General features: G+C 51.4%; 1 long non-coding RNA gene across 1 annotated transcript; it reads right to left on the minus strand.

Moving 5' to 3' along the window:
- Positions 1-343: 343 nt before the first annotated feature.
- On the minus strand, positions 344-3,966 carry LOC146431297 (uncharacterized). Its single transcript, XR_014854832.1, has 5 exons — positions 3,491-3,966; positions 1,300-1,360; positions 1,090-1,205; positions 620-673; positions 344-492 (listed from the first exon to the last, which is right to left on the minus strand). It is a non-coding gene; the product is annotated as an uncharacterized LOC146431297 (long non-coding RNA).
- Between the last annotated feature and the right edge of the window lie 2,372 nt (positions 3,967-6,338).

Here is a 6,338-nt window from a genome sequence, read left to right on the forward strand (position 1 = left end):
TAACTGCTTTCTGTTTGTTTTTGATGAATTTGAAATCAGTTTTAACAGCTCAGCACAGCCCCACGTGTCTGCCCCGCTCACGCTGCTCCATCCCTCAGCAAGTGGTATGGAGAGCACAGAGAGGATGTCGGTGCTGCCAAATTTGGGGGAGCTATGCAGAGCCAGGCAGACAGAGCCCCTGGATTTCTCTCCAGACTCTGTCATGGTCTTGAACAAAACCTGCTCACCCAGCTCCCAGCTCCACACCTCTTGCCTTTCCTCGACTGTTTCATTCAGGACAGGTAGCCCTGGGTCGGCAGTGTGACCGGATGAATAAACAGCATTTCTCTTTGGAGATCACAACATCTTTATTTGGCTAAGAGTGGCCCAGTCGCCCTCCAGCACATGCTTCCAGATGCATCTCCACCTCCTCAGCATGCCCAGGGCTGCTGCTCCAGAACAGAAAGATTAGTCCTTCTCTTCCTTCTCATCATCCTTGGCAATGCCCTGGTCCTGGGGCAGGAACAGAAAGAAAAGGGAGAGCATGTGAGGGCAGTGCTAGGTGTCTCATCCCAGCTATTTTACAGCCTCCACACTGGGGTCTGTTGGTGCAAACCCCACAGGGCTGGGGTGAGGTTACCTCCAAGTCGCTGTCAGAGCTGCTGATGCTCTTGTCCTCTTCCCCATCTCCCTGCTGGGGTGAAGAGAGAGGGACAAGCATCACTGGGAACCCTGGCACTGCTGTTTGAGCTAGAGCTTCAAATCAGAGACACTCCTGCTCCTGTGGGTGTCTAGAGCCAGGCTGGGCAGCACTGGTGCTGCTGTGGAACCCCACAGAGCCCTCCAGAGCCAAGAGCAAGGATTTCATGGTGTGTGCAGTGCAGGAGCATCACTGTCCACACCAGCATCCCATTTGGAAAGAAAAAGGAGGGAGAACTAACCAGGAATGTTAAGAGCAAAGAAACAGCTGTCTCTCGGTGGAAAAGCCATGGACACAGTGTGATTTCTAAGCTGTGGACAGCATAGCTCCATCTACCACAGGATCAGATGTGGCTTCCCTTTACAGCCAGGATGTAAATGATTCTGCAGAAAACCCCATCATTCCCCTACCTTTTCTTCTTCCTTCATCCTCCTCTTCTCCTCTTTTTCTCCCTCAGCCTTTTCCTTCTCCTTTTCTTCCTTCTCCTCCTTCTTCTCCTTCTCCTCCTTATCTTCCCTCCCAAACCCTACAGCAGGGCACAGGGGAAGGTTCATTGCCAGCATGCAGCACCCAGCACACACCAACCCAGCAGGTGCCCTGGGCCCACATCAAACACTCACATTTCAGGATTGTCGACATTTCACCAAAGCCAAAGAGCTCAGGGGCACCAGACAGTCACACCTGTAGAACAGAGAGGACCTGATGGAGCAGCTGGAGGGTGGAGGAAGGTGAACTTTTCAGGAATGAAAATGCCTCCCTGGAACATTCAGCTTTCACAGAGGCCCTGTGTATTTCCTAACCACCAAAACAGCAGGGAAGGAGATGAAACAATCTGTGGGCTGCACAAAAATCAAAAGGACAAGACCTTGTGCCCACCCAGGCAGCCCCTGCTGCCCTCTGCCCAGGGAAACAGCAAGTGGAGGGTAATGGATGCAGAGAAATCTCAGAGCAAATGTGCAGGGAGATGTCTTAACCCCCACCCCCACACCCTCCCCATGTGCAGGTGCAAATTACAGACATATTTCAAATGAAATAAGGAGAAAACAATAAAGAGCAGGTGTGGGGGCTCCTAGAGATCCCCAGCAGAAAGGAGACCTTCCCTGAGGGACAGGGTGATGGCAGGGAGGGAGATGGAGACAGCAGCATGCAGAGGAGAAGATGAGAACAAGGGTAAGAAAACTCCAAGCATTGATTAGGTGCCTGAAAGGTGACAGATAAAAAGAAGGGAAAGAAAACAGCTTGCTTTAAAAATAGGAGACCCAAACAAAGCCTGTGAAATAGCCTGGGCAGGCCAAACCCTCCCTCTTGTACACAAACAGGGTAGCAGGGATGAGGGATCAGATCCCTTCTGCTCACAGGGAAGAGCAGGATCCTTCTCTGCCACAGCAGGTGATTAGGAAACAGTTTCTCTTCCAGCCAGTGATGGAGGGAGGCAGAATATTAATGCTTCCTTTTAATGTTTTTTAGCCACAAAATGACATCATCTGGTTGGAACTATTGGCCCTTTTGAAGGAGTCAGTTGCAGTCTCTGAGCCGATAACATTGATCTGTATTTTCTAGGCAGGTTTTTAAACCCCCAGGATGCTGCAAGGGAGCAGGAAGCAGTGGGGTTTGGGGTGGCATGGGGGAGAGGGAGTTTGGATGGGAAGGAAAGGAGTGTGGGAAGTGACTGATAAAAGATGTAATCAGTGCAAAGTTAAAATCTAATTAATAATGAACAGCAATCTAATTCATCTCCGTAATTAAGAAGTGTAACTACTAATTGAAAATAATTACATTTTAATCTAAAATCATTAAAAATAATCAAACATTAACAAAAGAAAAGGTAGACCCTGGGAAGGGGGAGGAGAAGGGGTAGGTGATGCTCTAATGCCAGGTCCTGCTCACCAAAGATACCCCACAGCTCCCATGGTGTGCCCAGCCCCAAATCCATTGGGATGCCCTTGCCTTGTGCTTTGACTGCCAGAGGTCAGCAGATGGGGCAGGCACAAGGTACCCAGAGATGGACATCAAGCATTGCCCCAGGAGATGGGCAACCAGACTACAGTCCAGCAGCCAGGGCTGGGAAGGGGTAGTGCTGCCCCAGCACATGCCAAGAAATGCCTCTGTGGAGGGATAAAACCATTTAATTTACCCCTGTACCTCTACCTCTGTCCCTGGGCACCAACCCTGCTGATTTCCAAGAGCTGGGGTGGGCTGTGACAAGCTCCTGTCTGGGGGTACAACCCAGCATCCTGTCCAGCCCCTGCCCTGGTTGCTGCTCCTGATGGCTGCCAGTGCTCAGCTTTTCCCCATTCCATCCCCTCCTGGACCAGCAGATCCAGTTTTGCCTGTTCCTTTAGAGCCTCAGCCACCTTGCATTTTGAGCAGGCAGATTGCCCCAGATGAGCTGGCTCCCTAAAGCCCAGGCAGACAAACCAGCAAAACCCAGTGACCAGCTGATGGTCCCCACTGGCCAGCTGCAATTGTCCACAGCCAGCAGAGCATGAGGTGCAGCTGGATCAGACCCCTGGATAAAGGAGCAAACGTGTTCATACCATTCCAGATGAAGCCTGGATGGCCTTATCCCCCCAGGCTCAGGAGACTCACAGTGAGCCCACTCCCATCTCAGCCAGGGCACTGAATTCCTTCTCACAAGGCTCAAGTCCCCTTGCCATCCCCAAGACCACACAGAGCACAAGCTGTCCCAGGGATGCTCCTGCTGCACCCTCTCATTCACCCTGCCCTGCTGTGCTGCTTCTCCAGCCTGTAAAATACTTTAGTGAGTGAAAATTGCCTGGATGGCACAAGGGAGAAAGCAAAGTGGCTTACCTGGAGCTGAAAAAGAAGTGATCTCCTCGATGGCTGGCTGGCAGCTACCAGGGCTGCAGGTATTTGAGTGTTGCGGTCTCCTCCCCAGTCCCACTTTTGGAGCAGAAAAACTGGCTCTGCCATCCGTCATGGACAGCACATGACACCGGAAACATGACCAGTCCCATTGGTACCTACAGGAGGCATTGCCTCCAGCACAGGCAGGAGCAGAAAGACCTTTTGCAAGCAAGTCAGGACAGCTCTGGAGGCTGCAGACATCCACGGGGAGCTGCCCTGGGAGCAGGGAGAGCACTGGGGACTCAGTCTGGGAATGTGGTATGGTCAGGAGCCTGCTGGATGTACAGAAAAGGGGCTTTGGGGGATGCTTACTCTGGGTGGGAGGTGTCAGGCAGCTCCAGGAGGTCCAGGCAAGGCTGGACTAGGCAGAGCTCAGCTCCCAGCTCCCTCTGATGCTTGTCTTTGCTGCTGGCTTTCACTCCAACATATCATTAGGTAAATACCTGTCAGCAGAGAGCAGTTACCAGCATGTCTAAACACTTGCATAATGTGCCTTCCCTCTAAGGCAATGCCCTCATTTCCAACAGCACCAGTACGGGATAATAACAGCAACAATAGTGTCAGAAAGGGCTTGTGTACCCAGCTAATTTGTTTTCCCCACCTAATAAAAGGAATTAGCTCTCCCGTAAGATTTGCCCCATTTAACGCCTTCAACTCTCCAACAAAGTTGCTCCCACAGTCTTTTGACTTTCATTTACAGTAATTGCAGTGTGTGTTGAGCCCCTTCCCACAGAGTGAACCTAACCCTGGGTAACCCATGCAGGGAGCAAGCAGCTCTACAGAAGTCTTGTCCCAAAAACCTGGCTATATCTGTCCCAGGCCTCCTCCACCACAGCCTGCACTGGCCCCAAACCCAGAGCAAGAGCTCCCCTGGCAGGTTTAAATCAGAAATGAGGGATGGGTTTTAATGGCCAGGATGGATAAACCCTGAAGCAGCTCAGCCAAGCCAGTGGCAGAGTCCCTGTTGTTGCCCATTGTACAATCAATAGCTCTGGTGCTCTTACAGAGGTGCTTCAGCTCATGCACAAATCACTCAGGGAACTCCTGCTGCCAGCACTTAGTCTGGGGATAAACGATGGCAGCAGTCCCATCTGTGCCAGTGTGACAGAGCTGCCAGGGCACTGCAGCCAGGGAACTCGGTGGAGATGTGCACAGGGAGCACAGTGCAGGACCATGGAACAGAGCCAGGCAGGATGCTTGGTGTTGGGACCACTGCTGGTGGCACTTAACCCACACCTCTGAGCAGCTCCTGCCACCTTAGGAGGACCCTCCCCAACAAATACCAAACTCGAGTTTATTTTTAACTGGTGACCTCATTGCTCACTCCCTGCCAGCCCCAGCTGGGCTGTCAGTCCTCTGATGCCTCCAGCATCCCCCAGTGAGAGCAGCCCAGGGGACAGCCCTGCCATTGCTCTCTGAACATGGGGACACTAAGCATTACCCAGGGAACTGGGAGCATCCCGACCATCAGGCCAGATTGCAGCCACCAGCACCTTCCAGCACAGGGGTGGCTGCCACCCCCAGCAGGACAGCAGAGTGGCAACCAGGGACACCTCTAGGCCCCAGCCCAGCCTGCACAGGCTCTGCTCTCTCCCTGCAGCAGGCACAGAGCTGCCCTTGAAGGAGGGAAGCACCTGCCAGCCAGCACCCAAAACACCAGAGCATGGCAAACTCAAGCAGCTGTCACAGAAGACTCCCAGAAGACATGGACTAGCACAGCACAGGCCACTTGCATCCTCCATTTCTGTGCCAAGAAGCCTTTGACCACAGAACCATCACCTCTGCTTAAGACCCATCATCACAGACCACTGTTTATTTTGGATTCGATGTACACACCTGAGAAGGAAATGCCAGAGCCCTCCTGCTCTTGCCTCTCCCCCCCTTCCTGCCTCTGAGTCAGGCTCTTTAATTTGTGCTGTGGGTGACCTGGGACAGCTGTCCCTTTAGTCAGGGCCACCAGTGGCAACGTAGTTGCTGCTTCTTCCAAATGAGGACAACTGCTCATCCTGCCAGAGGTTCTGCTGCTACTGAACATGCACATATTAATAATGGAAAATGCGGCCCTGGGAAGGCAGCTGGGCAAGGCCTGGGAGCACATCCCGAAGCCCATTGGGAAGACCAAGCCTTTTGTATGTTTTAAACCTTTCCACAGTAGATGCCAGCAAGCAGCTTTTACAGCTGTAACTAACAGAATCACTCCCAAGGAAAGAAAACAATTGTGGCAGGCTTTTTTTTCCTCTCCAAGTCACTGCCAGCATCTTAGCTGACTCTTATCAATTCTCAGCCACCTCTCACCTCCCCAAACACTACCAGAAGTGCTCAAATTACTGTCAGCTCTCATTAGGTTCACAGGCAAGGCAAGGCCAAGCAGGAAGACCTCCAGACAGTTGGATGCTGAATTCTGATGAATCCTTTGGGTGGAAAGATTTCAGCAACTGTGGAACTGTTTTTGTTGACTATCTGTTGCAGTCCTTGCACTGGCACACAAATGAAGCTGGTGCACGTTTGATTATTGGCTGCTATAATAAAATCCAGGTGGGGACATGGCTGAAAGAATTACTGTCTGCATGTTAAAAAAAAACACCTCATTTCCTTCAATTATTAAACTACTTTACACTGAAGCACTGCAAGTCGGTAAAATTTATCTGCAAAAAAACAGCTGCTGCTGCTTCATAAAACCCCATTACCTTTATTTCTTCTCTTCTGACATCTCTGTAAATTTTAGCTTTTTGGCAGGAGCAAAGCTGCCTTTTTGCACTGACACATGAACTGGGAGCTCATCTGTGGGAGC

This window comes from Lichenostomus cassidix, chromosome 13 (genome assembly GCF_008360975.1).
Source record: "Lichenostomus cassidix isolate B80296 chromosome 13, HeHo_3.0, whole genome shotgun sequence".
NCBI classification, from domain to species: domain Eukaryota; kingdom Metazoa; phylum Chordata; class Aves; order Passeriformes; family Meliphagidae; genus Lichenostomus; species Lichenostomus cassidix.